Source organism: Panthera tigris, chromosome F3 (assembly GCF_018350195.1).
Source record: "Panthera tigris isolate Pti1 chromosome F3, P.tigris_Pti1_mat1.1, whole genome shotgun sequence".
NCBI lineage: Eukaryota > Metazoa > Chordata > Mammalia > Carnivora > Felidae > Panthera > Panthera tigris.
Genome location: NC_056678.1, coordinates 60,728,674 through 60,743,298, shown reverse-complemented (window position 1 = coordinate 60,743,298; position 14,625 = coordinate 60,728,674). Strand labels below are relative to the sequence as shown.

The window sequence follows — 14,625 nt, the reverse complement described above, 5'->3', positions numbered from 1 at the left end:
AGTGCAAAAGCCACACTACAACAGGTGTGGCTGTGTTCCAATAAAACAGTATTCCAAAAAACAGGCACCAGGCCAGATTAGGCCTGCATGCCACAGTTTGCTGGCCCCTCGTCCAGACCTCTCTTGACCTCCTCCTATTTTCCATCAAAACTGACATATCCTACGTCCCAGTCTTTCGGGTTCTGACTCTGGAAGCACCCAGGTGACACGGAGGAGTCCATGATTAGCAGAGCTTGATGTGTTTGTTCTCTCCCACCGTCAAAAACGTAGATGCACTGAACACAAAATGCCTCCAACCAAACAGTCACCGCTGTGGAATTTCAGGTGTCCTGGCAGATCCGAGCGAGGGAGATTATGAAGACCGAGCACGGAGGGGCCTTTTGGCACTTCTCAAAGTGCCGACAGGTGCCACGACCCAGCTGCCAAGGGGAACTCAGGCCATCGCTAACCACCTCCCCGCTTTTATCTGCTGTGTTGTAAATATTGCGGGCATAACGGTGCCCTCTAACTGTCTTGGGGAATTTCCAGGTTGTTCCTGGGATGTTCACGGAGGCTCCCTGCCTCCTCCTGCAGCAAGGCCAGGCCTGTCTGACTCTGACCCCAACTTCTCCATAAAAATACACAATGCCTGGGGCACCTGGGTGGCTCAGTCGGTTAAATGTCTGACTTCGGCTCAGGTCATGATCTCATGGTCTGTGAGTTCGAGCCCCGCGCTGGGCTCTGCGCTGACAACTCAGAGCCTGGAGCCTGCTTCGGATTCTGTGTCTCCCTCTCTCTCTGCCCCTCCCCCGCTCACGCTCTGTCTCTATCAAAAATAAAATGTAAAAAAAAAATTTTTTAAAAACACACAACGCCTGAAATACACCCTTAATCGATTTGTCCGAGAGAAAGAAAAAGTTCTAAGAGAGCTAGGAAATTCCTCCCAGGACCCGCAGGAGCACTGGGGAGTAGAAGATGGAGAGGAACCTTCAAACAGCAAAGCCGTGGGAGGAGAGGCAGGAGGGCCCCTCTCTGTTGCCAGAGGCTCCCACACCCAGATGCAGGCCAGAGCGATCCCTCATAATTTAAGCTGACACCCCTCAGTGGAGATGAAAGGAACACTACTCGCTGTCTCCGACAACAAATGTCAGCATCCCTGGAGGCCATTTAGACACAAACACAGCATAAATCTGACTCCTAGTGGGGAAGGCCAGAGATTAAGTCTCCTCGCACAGCCTAACAGAGTGAAATGAACTTGCTTGGCATAAAGTTTGAACATGTTTCTCAGGGTCTTTCTTTCCCTTTTCTCATAAAAAAAAAAAATCTGGAATGGTTCAGGGCTGTTGCTTCCCCCTTGCCTGGCCCTCCCACTCGTTTATGACATAAGCAATCACAGATGAAAGCACCAGCCATGGTTTATGGCCCCGAGACGGGCTGCCCTACCTGTGGGGCCTCGGAGATTCATTTCAGGTTGTTGGAAAAATCCCAACGGCCCATAAACAGGGAAAGAGATATCTGAGCTTGGCCCGGGAGGTGAGGGTGAGGGAGGGGGGCAGAGACCCTCATGGTAGGGAAGGGAGAGGCAGGAACGGGCCTTAGATGCCTCCCCAGCGATGAGCCTCATAAATGTCCTTCAAGCCGGGGGAGGAGAGGAAGGGTCTGGGACTCGCTGGGGGGGGAGGGAAGGAAGGAAGGGCGGAATTTATGAAGACAGGGTGTATGAAGACAGGAAGCTATCTCGGTCACTGCCCTGCACTACAGGATTGGAACTGCATTCTCCCCGAACACGGCAACAGTTAACTCCAGATGCCGCAGCATCTAAAATCCAACAGGCAAGAAGGAAAGTCCTCTAGAAAAGTAAAGTCCCTCCAGCTACTGTTTGAAACCGCCTTACACGTGGCTCTTCGAGGAGATCTCGACTCAGACCCAACTCAGGTTCCTATGAAAGATCTGACTTGGAACTGGTTCATTTCGTCAGGCACTGTAGGGGGACCATTCTGGGACACGCAGATGATGAAGATTCAGCCTCTGTCTCCCACGGACACTGAAAGGTCAGGTGCATCAGGTGAATATACAAAATATAGTAAGATGTAACTGTGGCCATGAAATAGGACAGCTGGATGCTAGCCTTAATTTCGCTCCTCAGCTGTATCCCCTTGGATGAAATTCCCTACATCTCTAAGACCAAATTTCTTCATCCACAAGATAACATAAGAATCCTTTCCTTGGCATGCAGTCATTTTACAATTGCATTGGTTGATTGTCCCTATCACAACACTATGAGGCAGGAAACGTATACGTATGTGTGTGTGTGTGTGTGTGTGTGTGTGTGTGTGTGTGTGTGTGTATACATATATATATACATATATATATATATACACGTATATATATACGTGTGTATATATATATATACATATTATAGATGAGTAAACTGAGGCCCCAGGCAGAGCATAGCGTTGCCCGAGGGCACACAGTGGGGATGCTCTGTCTGGTGCCCCCACGCCCCCTCTCCCTGCCTAAGCTGCCTCATGGGATTGTGACAAAGATCCAAGGGTGCCTGGTATTTGCAAAATATCAGGTACTGCCCAACCGCAGCCGGCGTCCCTGTTATTAAAGAGCGAGGAAAGAAAGGCTCACGGGCAAGGCTTTCTCTGGGGTGGGTCATCCACCTGGAGCTCCTGCTGGAAAGCCATTCTCTTCAGTCCAAGAGGGACGGAGCCTCCCCTCCCTCCCCACACGTGCCCCACCACTGCGATCCCCACAAAGATCTCCAGTCTTAAGGCGCTAAGCCCTTCCAGAGCAGAGCACACAGAAGCCAAGAGCCCTCCTGAGTCAGGCCGGAGGTAACGTGTCCCAGAAAGGCACCTTTGTTCAGCAATGCCCACGACGGGTGGGGGGCTTCTGTGCCAGGCAGAGGGAGGGGCCAGCCAGGACCCCGGAGGGAGGGACATCTCCACTCCTGGGAATTACCATAGATTTGCATCAGTTTGGGGTCTTTTTACATCTGAATAGGCTTTATGCTAATACCTACCCTGCCTCTTCACACACACACACACACACACACACACACACACACACTGCATCCTTTCCTCTGAGTTCCTCCATTGCTTTCCCCATTTTAATAAAAGCACATTTACATGCCATCCAAACTGTTAAGCACTGGTGCAAACGTTCTCACTGCCTCTATGCATAGATTTGTCGTATATGGAGAGACGAATAACCAGGATATCAGAAGACTCCTCGATACCGACATCACTAAACAAAAGCCATAACTTGTGTAGTTTTGATGTGGCTAGTACCAGAGAGGGGGACTGGAAGCTTCTAACAAGTCAAATCAGGTATTGGGGGCTCAGCGCTCAGCCTCAATAAAAGCTCATTAATCCAGCTGCCCAGTGATTCACTAGGCAGGGATGTGATACGCATAACACTGTCCTAGGTTAATATTAATAAGGTTGGAGTGCATTTGCTCTGGTTTAGGAACAGACTTAGGTGGATCGAATACTAGATCTCTTTGAAGTAGTCTAATTTTGCTGCATTAATTATCTTCAGGAGGATAAAGTTATCTGAGAAAATGAAATTGTTTAAGTCAGGGTCGGGAGATAAAGGGTTCTCTCTCCAAATTAAAAAGAGAACCAGACAACAATCCTCGAGGCGACTGGGGAGTTGAGTGAGTTGGATGACACTGTAAATGGCCTCATTGTGGCAGGGAATCCTTTCTGGACAAGTTCATTGTGGACTTCATCATACACAGAAGTTGCCTGGATGACCACAGCTGATCTGACTGCCTGTGTGCCCTTGGCAGAGACATCCCGGTGGTGATTAGGCCCTCTGCTGGTTTGAAGAGGCAGGCTGAGGCCAGTGCCCACCCAGGTCTGTGCCTTCAGACTCCAGTCCATTCCACAAACCAATGAGAGACTCAAAAGAGCAAAGTGAGGTCAGACACACAGTGTCTACTGACCTCCACCACTCACTGGCTACGTGATCTAAGGTAAAGGACCTAACCCCTCGGAGCCCTACCTTCCTAAGTTGTAAAATCAGGGGAAGAAAGACCTGCCATGCCTCCCTAACAGGGTTGTAAGAACTCAAAAGCAGAAGTAGGTAAAAGCCCTTAAAAGATTGTAAAATGCTATAAAAATGCAAGATATTTTCAATATTTTCATTTTTACTATGTCTCTTGACTGCTTATGAACCTACTGCATATCCCCACTGTGAAACCCACACTCCCCATATGGGATGTCCCATCATTCCACAACTACATCTGGGTGTGTGCCTACCACGCCCGGGCTTTTTTCCAGACACGGGGTGAGGAGGAGTGGACAACAGCAATAAAGTCTCTGCCTTCCTACCTCTATTGGGAGAAGACAGACAATGAATAAAGAAAGAAAACCATAAATCAGTCCACGACCATGTTAAATATGCCAGGAATAAAACAAAATAGAGCAACAGGCTGGAGAATGACTGGGGAGGGGAGGGAATACTTCTTTTAGTGCCAGAATTCTGTACCAAAAGACCCGAATCTCCTGAGGACACCCTCACCTGTCTTCCATGACAGTTCTTTTCTTTTCCAAAAACCCTGAGCCCGTGTTTGTCTGCCTCAAACGTTTTAGATACCCAAGAATGTTCAAATTATATATTGCTTTACATTCTCTAACCACTGGAGCTGAAAAGAATAATATAAACTCTTAAGTGCGGATTTTTTGAAACAAGTGCTGCCCTGGGCTAGTAGGAGAATCCTGTCAGGCCATACTTCTGGAAGTAGTATAGCAAAGGGGTGAAAAGCATTGCTTTACATTCGAATATTTTACTCCATCATTTTATCATTTAGCTGGTGCCCTTGACCAAGATGCCGGCATTAAGTGTTGGTCTTCCCATCTATAAAATAGGGTTAAATGCACCTGCCCAAGAGGCTAGGAATAATAAATTAGACCACTGATGTATAGTATTTATGTACTAAGCTTATGGTAAGAACTTGATGCTCGCTAAATAAATATTATCATTAGAATTTTGTGTATCTTCCATAGAGCTAGAATAAGCTTCTAGAAAACAGACACATTGAAATAATCTTCCGATCCTCTGTGACAGGCTGAGCACTCAGGAGATTAACAATTAGTTGTTAAATAGCTCACATCTGATTAATACAGAGCGGACAGAACGAAGCCAAAAGTCACAGTCGCGATGCATGGCACACCGCACAGTCCTGTCTTCCCATTTTTCACAAATCCATTCACCAATGCCAACCAACTTCCTGTGGCTATAGAAATTACTGGAGAATTATTAGTTACCTCCGTACTTAAGGGCTCAGCGGGGATGAAAAGTCCGCCCCTTAAACTACGATCTGAATTTCTCTTTCACACTGATATTGACCCCACAGATGGCCCTCTGTTCCATCAGTACCCACCCAGTATGTTTTCATGAGAAGAGAACAGGCCATTAAAAAAAGAGAAACCCAAAATTATGATAATTAGGGATAAAGGCCGGAAGAAGGGAAACCAAAGAAAAGAAAATGGAAATGTGGACAGAGAGGGGCCAACATTGCAGAGCAGGGACCACAGTATGATTTGTCCTCCAGCCAGTCATCCGGTGACTGGAACATATGGTCCCCAAGGACAGCTGTGGGGAGAAACGGGCACTCGGCCAGGAGGCCCTCAGCCCTCTCGGGTGGGGCTGCCCTTCCTAAGTGAGAGATCTTCAACATTCTCATGGCCACGGTTCTTCGCCGGTGAAAACATAAGATTGGGTGAGGAAACCATATCTTTTGCAGAAAGAGCTTGCCCTAAATTAACTATAAATACTACAACTGTGTGCAGTGAACTCCACTATAGCCATTTAGAGAGGATTTATGGTTGTCACCCTTAAGTGAAACTGGGTGTCCGGAGTTGATCTTGATGTTGAGGAAATCACTGCTAATAGCACCGTCATAAACACTTCGCGTAATGAGCTAGCTTTGACTTTCTTAACATTTTTTAACGTTTGTCTATTTTAGAGAGAGAGAGACATAGAGCATGAGTGGGGGAGGGGCAGAGGGAGAGGGAGACCCAGAATCCGGAGCAGGCTCCAGGCTCTGAGCTGTCCGCACAGAGCCCGACGCGGGGCTCGAACTCAGGAACCGCGAGATCATGACCCGAGCCGAAGTCGGACGCTCAACCAACTGAGTTACCCACGTGCCCGGCTGGGTTTGAGTTTCTAAGGGTAAAAAGTCTTCTGGATACTGTCACTACTGGTAAATTATAAAGTTTATTGTTGAAATAAGGTAAGAGGAAGAATACCGGTGCTCTGAACATAAGACCACCATAATTAAGCTACTTAAGCACAGATTGCTGGGCCTTTCTCTCTGGGACGAGGGGCCTTCTCCCCAGTAGGTCTGGAAGGGGTCTGAGACTTTGCAATTCTAATGATCTCCCAGGTGATGCTGATGTTACTGGTCCAGAAACCACGCTTTGAGAATTACTGACCTAGAACATTCCTCCCTCTCTTTCCCTACCCCTACCCCTGCATGTATAATACACAGGGAGGACCAGCAATCATAGTACATTTCTTCCCAGTTTTTATCAGGAAAAAATTGACATCCATTGTCGTATAACTTTAAGGCGTACACACGATGATTTAATTTATATATATTGTGAAATTATCACCTCGATAGGTTCTTCTAACATCTACCTTCTCTATAGATGCAACAAAAGGAAAGGAAAATACTTTCTCCTTGTGATGAGAACTCTCAGGACTTACTCTCTTAACAACTTCCCATGTACCACACAGCAGTGTTAGCTGTTGTCATCATATGGTTCATTCCAGAAGTTTGTACCATTTGATCACTTGCCTTTCAATTCTACTGACCCCCCCAACTCTCCCCTCTGGTATCCACCAGTCTGACCTTCTTTTCTATAAGCTTGTGTTTTTGTTTTGTTTTTATTTTTTTTTTAGATCCACCTATGAGATCATACAGTATTTGTCTTTGTCTGACCCATTTCACTTTGCATAATGCCTTCAGGGTCGAAAACCATGTTGTCACAAATGATAGGACTGCCTGGTTTCTAAGGGCTGAATCATATTCTATTGTGTATATATAGCTCAACCTCTTGTCCATTCACCCATCAATGGACACTTAGGTTTCCATGTCTTAGCTACTACAAATAATGCTGCTGTGAACACAGAAGTCCAGAGAGCTTTTCAAGATCCTGATTTCAATTCTTTTGGATAAACACCCAGAGGCAGAATAACTGGATCATAGGATAGTTCTGTGTTTAATTTTTTGAGGAACCTCCAGTCTGCTTTCCATCGCGTCTGCACCAATTTACATTCCCGCCGACAGTGCACAAGGGTTCCCTTTTCTCTACATCCTCACCAGCATTTGCTATCTTTTGCCCTTTTGATCATGGCCATTGTTACAGAGGTGAGGTGACATCTCACTGTACTTCTGATTTGCATTTCCTCAGTGCTTGGCAATATTGAGCAACATTTCACGTGCCTGCTGGTCTTTCACAGATCTTCCTTGGAGAAATGTCTATTCAGATCATTTGCCCATTTTTAAATCGGGTTATTTGGGGATTTTTGCTATTGAGTTGTAAGAATTCTTTATATATCTTGAATATTAACTCCTTATCAGAGATATGGTTTGCAAATACCTCCTCCCATTCCGTAGCTTGCCTTTTCATTTTGTTGATGGTCCCTTTTGGGGGGTGCAGCAGCTTTTTAGTTTGAAGTAGTTCCCTTGTCTATTTTTTATTTCATCACTTGTGCTGTGGTGTTCTATCCGAAAAATCATTACCAAGACCCATGTCAAAAAGATTTGCTCCCATTTTCTTCTAGGAGTTTCATGGCTTCAGGTCATGCATTTAAGTCCTCCAATCTATTTTGACTTAATTTTTGTGCGTGGAGTAAAATCTGAGTCCAGTTTGATTCTTACAAATGTGAATATCTAATTATCCCAGCACCACTTACTGAAGAGACTTATCTTTTCTCCGTTAAGTATTCTTGACTTCCTTGTCAAATATTAGTTGACTGGATATGTTTGGGTTTATTTCTGGGTTCTTGATTCTGTTCCATTGGTCTATTTGCCTCAAGCACGATAAACAATCCCAAGCAAAAGCCTGCTTGGCATTCTCTCTCTGCCCCTCCCCTGCCTGCTCTTTTGCTCGCTCTCTCTCTCTCTCTCAAAATAAATAAACTTAAAAAAAAAAAGATTTTCTAGATATAAAATCATGTCTTCTGCATATGGAGACAATTGTATGTCTTCCTTTTCAACTGATACATTTTATTTCGTTTTCTTGCCTGACTGCTCTAGCTAGGACTTCCGGTACTATGTTGAATAGGAATGGTGAGAGTGGGAATCCCTATCTTGTTCCTAATCATAGAGGAAAACTCTCAACTTTTCACCACTGAGTATTATGGTAGCTATGGATTTGTCATATATGGCCTTTACTGTGTTGAGATATGTTTTTATGCCTGATTTGTTAAGAGTTTTTATCATGAATGGATGCTGAATTTTGTTGACTGCTTTTTAAGCATCTACTGAGATGATCCTATCATTTTTTTCATTATATTAATATGGTGTAGCACACTGATTTGCATTTGTGTAACGATCCTTGCATCTCAGGGATAAATCCCATGTAATTATGGTGAATGATCCTTCTAATGTGCTAGTGAATTTGGTTTGCTAGTATTTTACTGAGAATTTCTGCATCTATCTTCATCAGGAACATTGACCTGTGGTCTTTATGTAGTATCCTTTTCTGGTTTTTTTGGTATGAGGATAATGCTGGCCTTGTAAAATGAGTCTGGGAATGTTCCCTTCTTGTCAATTTTTTGGAAGAGTGAGAAGGACTGATGTTAATTCCTAAAATGTTTGGCAAAATTCACCAGGGAAGCCATTTGGTCCTGAGGGGTTTTTTTGTTTGTTTGTTTGTTTGTTTTTTGGAAGATTTCTGTTACTGATTCAATCTCCTCACTAGTCATCGGTCTAGTCAGATCTATTTCTTCCTGACTCAATCTTGGTAAGTTACATGTTTCTAAGAATTTTTCCTTTTCTTCTTGATTGTCCAGTTTGTTGGCATAGAGTTTTTCACAGTAGTCTCATCATCCTTTGAATTTCTGTACTATTGCTTGTAATGCCTCCATTTTCATTTATAATTTTGTTCATTTGGATTTTTTCTTTTTTCCCTGATTAGTTTAGTTAAGGGGTTGTCAATTTTGTTTGTCTTTTCAAAGAATCAACTGTTAGCGTGGTTTATCTTTTCTGGTGTTTTATTTTTCGTTCTCTATTAATTCTGCTTTAAGCTTTATTATTTCCTTTTTCTGCAAACATTGGACTCAGTCTGTTGTTTTTCTATTTCCTTGAGGCATAGAGTTAGACTGTTTATTTGGGATCTTTCTTACGTAATAGAGGGGTTTATTGCTATGAACTTCCCTCTTGGAGTTGCTTTTGTTGCACCCCATAAGTTCTGAGGTATTTTTTCCATTTTCCTTTTCTTCAAAAAAAATATTTCCCCATTAATTTTTTCTTTGACTCATTGGATCTGGATGTCCATTTCTCAGGTCTGGAAAAATCCAGCCATTATTGCTTTAAGCATGCTTCCTGTCCCTTTCTCTTTCTCTTCTCCTTCTGGAATTCCCATAATGAAAACATTGTTTTTTTTCATTGTGTTCTATAATTCCCACAGGGTTTCTTCACTTTTTTTCATTTTTTCTTTTTGCTCCTCTGACTGGGTAATTTCTTTTTTTTTTTTTTAATGTTTATTTATTTTTGAGAAAGAGAGACAGAGCATGAGCACGGGAGGGGAAGACAGAGAGAGAGACACAGAATATGAAGCAGGCTCCAGGCTCTGAGCTGTCAGCACAGAACCCGATGCAGGGCTTGAACTCATAAACCTCAAGATCATGACCTGAGCCAAAGTCGGATGCTTAACTGACTGAGCCACCCAGGAGCCCCTGACTGGGTAATTTCTAATGTCCTATCCTCCAGATCACTAATTCTTTCTTCTGCATGGTTGAGTCTACTTTTGAAACTTTCTATTGAATTCTTCAGTTCAGCTATTGTATTTTTCAACTCTAGAAGTATTATTTGGGTTTTTTGATGGTTGCTATTTCCTTGTCAAACTTCTGGTTCTGTTCATGCATTGTTTTCCTAATTTTGTCACATTGTCTCTGTTTTCCTTTTTTTTTTTTTAAGTTTAATTATTTTGAGAGAGAGAATCCCAAGCAGGCTCTGTGCTATCAGCATGGATCCCAACGCAGGGCTTAATCCCACAAATGAACCATGAGATCATGACCTGACCTGAAATCAAGAGTCAGATGCCCAACTGACTGAACCACCCAGGGGCCCCTAGTTGTCTGTGTTTTCTTGTAGTTTGCCAAACTTCCTTAAGAGGTTTATTTTGAATTCTTAGTCTGACAGTTTGTAGATCTCTGTTTCCTGAGGGTGTTTGCAGCTTTATAATTTTCATTTGGTGGTGTCATATTTACTTGTGTGTGTGTGATCATTGATTCCTTACATCAATACCTTGTGCATTTGAGAAATGAGGCTCCTCTTCAAGACTTTACAAGTTTGCTCTGGCAGAGACAGTTTTTCACCAGTTAGCTCAGTTTCAGTTTCTGTGTGTATCTAATGGTAATGTCTTTGGACAATTGGAACCCGCTACTATGGTCTATTCTGGGGTGAGGCAATTGTTTGAACTCCAAAAATGGGGGTGTGGGGTGCCACCAGCTGAGAATAGTCGACTGGGACTGCTCATTTGTTTCCCTGCCCACATGAGACTGTAGGCTGGACTTTGCAGTTTCCTGAATTTTCTGGTCAGGCTTATTAAAGTGTTGGGACTGGGTACTATATTCAGCAATAAGTAGAATGATTAATTGGCTTCCCTGCCCTTGTAGGGGAGTGTGAACCTCATTGTTTGCAGGGTCAAATCAATCCTGAGTGTGCACTGAATTACCTGGACAGGCGAGGCCACTGGTTTTGCTGTGAAGATGGGGGAAGCTGCAGGCTATGCTGTTCAAATGCCCCTATGCAGTGCTCTTGGATGATCTATGCAGGTTCCTGTGTTCTCTGGTTGGGTCCCCTGACATGGCCAAACGTGCTGAAGGCTGTACTGAGCAATGAGTGGGATTGTGAATTATATTCCCTGCCTCGGCACAGCAAGAAAAGCAGCTCTAAAACCAGAAAAGCTCTTTGATTGTTGTCCTAACTCAAGCCGGCCCACACCCCAAGTTCCCTAGCCGAAGAGGGCCACGAGTTTTGCCCTGCAAACGATTTGCTCTGTCTGCCCTTCTCCTGGCTTGAATGTCACTGGGCTGAACAGTTTCCAAGAGTTGTCTCCAAGTCTTCTGGTCACATGGGGCCAGAAGATCTTCTCCACAATGCATGGAACTACGTCTCAACCTCCTTGCATGGGTGGGAAGGGGAAGGACCACTCCACAATACTCTCAGTTTCCCAAACATGCTCTCTGGGAGGAGTCAGGAGATACCCTCAGCCTTGGCCATGAATTAATCCCTCCACCTGTGCATAGCCTCCATTCCCAGTAGTGACTTTTGCTCCGGATGTGAGCAGCTCCACCTGCCCACCTGCTGTCTTGAGCACCACTATGCTTCACAGCTTCCAGGAGTAGTCACCTGCCCTTCTGGTCAGATGGGGCTGTGATTCAGCACCTTGCCTGAGTGTGGGCAAACTAGGCTCTAGGGAAAACAAGCTATTCATTTGAGGATCCCAATCAGGAGTACCTACATCCCACCAAGTTCTCTGGTCAGAGTGTGCTCCCAACTTGGTTCTGCAGATGAACAAAACTGATGCCTGGGATTACTACCTGGGCACAGTAGGTATGAACTGTGAGTTATGAACTCCAGAGTAGGAGGCTGGTTGTCCCATCCTGGGTTCTCTTTTCCCACTTGAGGACCCAGTGGCTCAGGGTAGAACTCTCTTCGTGGTGCTGTGCTGTTCAGGGACAGAAGCAATGTGGTCAACATTTAGCCCCTGCTCTTACCCTTCTAATGCAGTCTCGGAAGTGTGCGTGGGGGTGGGGGGGATGGTTTCAGCCTCACTCTGTGTTCTAGAATTCTCCCAGTGGTGTGTTGTCCTTGAATAGATGTTAGTTGTTCTGGTGAGAGGAAGTGAAGTCAGGAACGACCTATGTTGCCATCTTGGGTTGTCACCCTCTCCATAATGCATTCTTACTTTCAGTCAACAGAGGTCTTCATACGTTTTCAACTAATCTACATCTTCAGAGTGATTCCTTCTAGTTTTGATAATTAGGGGAGAGTAAAATTATATTTAAAAAATAATGGTGTGACTGGATGAAAAGTATACAGTGACCTAAGACTGGCACGAACAGGACAGCCATTGGCATTCATCATCTCCAAGTACCCTACCAAGCACGAGGGCCAGTTCCCTGTCCTCTCTGTCAAGTGTAATGGCTACTAAACACCCAAGCCATGGATACCTAGGCTGGTAAGAGAATGGCGGGCCTCTGAAAGGACTCTGCAGCATGATTCACCTTTCTTTTACCCTCACATCAGTTTGCTCTCTACTCCTCCGTTCGTTATCACCCCTTGGGATTGAGGCAAAGTGCTGAGCAGTGCTTCTGCCTGCAAAACCCAAACGACTCAAACTAACGTCTCTCACAAAACACAAATGTTAGCAAGTGGGCCCATTTCGCGTATTGTCTTAGATCGAGTCTTAAATGAGCCCTCCCTTGCACTAGCTGTTTCCTCTTCACTGACACCAGTGAGAACCAGAGCAAGAGGCTCTCAAGAAGCTTGACAATGGGAAATACCTTACCATTATAGGTACGGCTGAGCTTTGGGGACACGTAGGTGGCGAATGTGCTATCTCAGTGGCTGCAGCTTAACCTTGCTATCAGGTTCTAGGTTAATGTAGCTTCTCTTTATATCATGTGGGTTATTCTACATGATGGATGTGCACCAGAGAAGTTATGCATGGGTCCAATTTCTGTAAAGCTGAATTTTATTCTCCCAATGAAGGCGCTTTTAGACTTATAGGTGCTTTACCTTCAAGGATAAATACTTATTCTTCAATATAGAGAGGAGTCCTAATACTTCCATCATTTATGTGTTTACAGGCACTCACAAGGAAGTCAGAAGAAAGGGAAAAAAACCAAAGTATTTCCTCAACCCCCCTCTACTTGGGTCGTGCCTCCAACAGCTGTTATACCTCCTCCATGGCTCTGAGTCACACGTGAAAATCCCACCGCGGTGGCAGCTTCCACCAGATGTCCACAGAAGCTTTATCACCTGTCACTCTGCAGCTTTCCTCTGCTGCAAAGTTGTAGACTTTTTCACCATCCTGATCTGTTCGCATCTCAACGATCCCATCACTGTGTGACGAACGCTCTGTATTAAACCCCATTTTAAATAATGACAGTTGTTTCTACTCTCCTCGTCGGCCCCTGTCTAACACAGTTCTCCAGACTGACAAGGGATGTTACAGGTCTGGCAACTGTGCCTTCATTTGCCAGGTGAGCATCTCCAGACACCCCATTTCACTAGCCATACTGAAACCAAAGTTAGCTCAAATCACCTTCTCACTTCCTTTGTTATTTTTCTTTGACTAGTTTTGAAGGCTTATGCCACAATAGCAGTTAGGTAATGAGACATGACAATTATCACTCCAGGATTTAGACTTTGGGCACCAGATTTGCTGGAAATCAGTACTAACGGTCTATGAACAGTCAGCACCATGGCCAGATCCTAAAGGCCACAGACAAAACTGGAGGCCAGCAAAGACTTTACCGGAAATTTATTCCAGGGATGGGACACAGAAATTGGACAGCTCGTCAGTTTTGCTTAGAGCACCTCTCTTCAATTTGTCTCCAATATCTGTACTGCTTTGTCATACGCACACCAACCAACTAAGAAGACAGGTGTTGCCACACGCGGCAAACCTCTGGGAATTGTTCAAATTGAAATGATCTTTACAACCTGTCCTGGCAATCAGTTACCATAATCCATCAAATATAAGATACTTTAATTATAGAACATGTCATTTTATGGGCCACCAAGAAAAAAAAAAAAGGTGACAAATTAAACTTTGATACAGCGCTTTCTCACCACATCTCAACTTTGTGAGTCACACCCCAATTTTGCATATGTTAAGATGCAGCCAATAAACATGAACATGAAATGTGGCCTTTGCTCTGTTTTAGGCTCCTAAGCCTTCCTGAACCGGATAAACCGTTTAAGGGTCTGGTCATTCTAGAAAACCCCAAGGCTCAGGACCTCGGGGAGGGCCATCCACCAATGAAAGTTACAGCCATTTCCATTATTAGTCCCAAATACGTCTTTGGTATTTGGGGGAGCTCTCTCTGAAGTGGGCGCAAGACAGCCTAACACTACATGTGCCTTCCCCAGTAACTATAACGTGGTCTTGGACGAGGCACTTTACTTCAATTCCCTCAACTATGGAGTAAGGGAGTTGTGATAAATGACGCCTTAGATTCCTTTCAATGTGGTCTTCTGAATGAACGGGGAAAATACTAACAAATATGCTGTCTGGTTATGATCACTAAATTAACCAGTGGTTCTCAATAAGAAATCTTTTGTCCCCAGGGTCCTCTGCGAATGTATTAAGGCTCTTTGGTTGGTACAATGACCGATGACCTTCCTGGCATTTAGCAGAAAGAGGCCATAGATGCAAAATACCA

General features: G+C 44.4%; 1 protein-coding gene and 1 long non-coding RNA gene across 3 annotated transcripts in view; one reads left to right on the top strand and one right to left on the bottom strand.

The window, feature by feature from the left end:
• LMX1A (LIM homeobox transcription factor 1 alpha) overlaps positions 1–14,625 on the bottom strand; it is a 159,895-nt gene that overhangs the window by 14,329 nt on the left and 130,941 nt on the right. The gene's annotated exons all lie outside the window — the stretch shown is intronic.
• On the top strand, positions 1,382–13,340 carry LOC122235932. Of its 2 annotated transcripts, XR_006214071.1 has the most exons (3): positions 1,382–1,449; positions 1,741–2,044; positions 13,045–13,340. It is a non-coding gene; the product is annotated as an uncharacterized LOC122235932 (long non-coding RNA). The 2 variants fall into 2 exon arrangements; XR_006214070.1 differs by lacking the exon at positions 1,382–1,449 and having other exon boundaries at positions 1,459–2,044.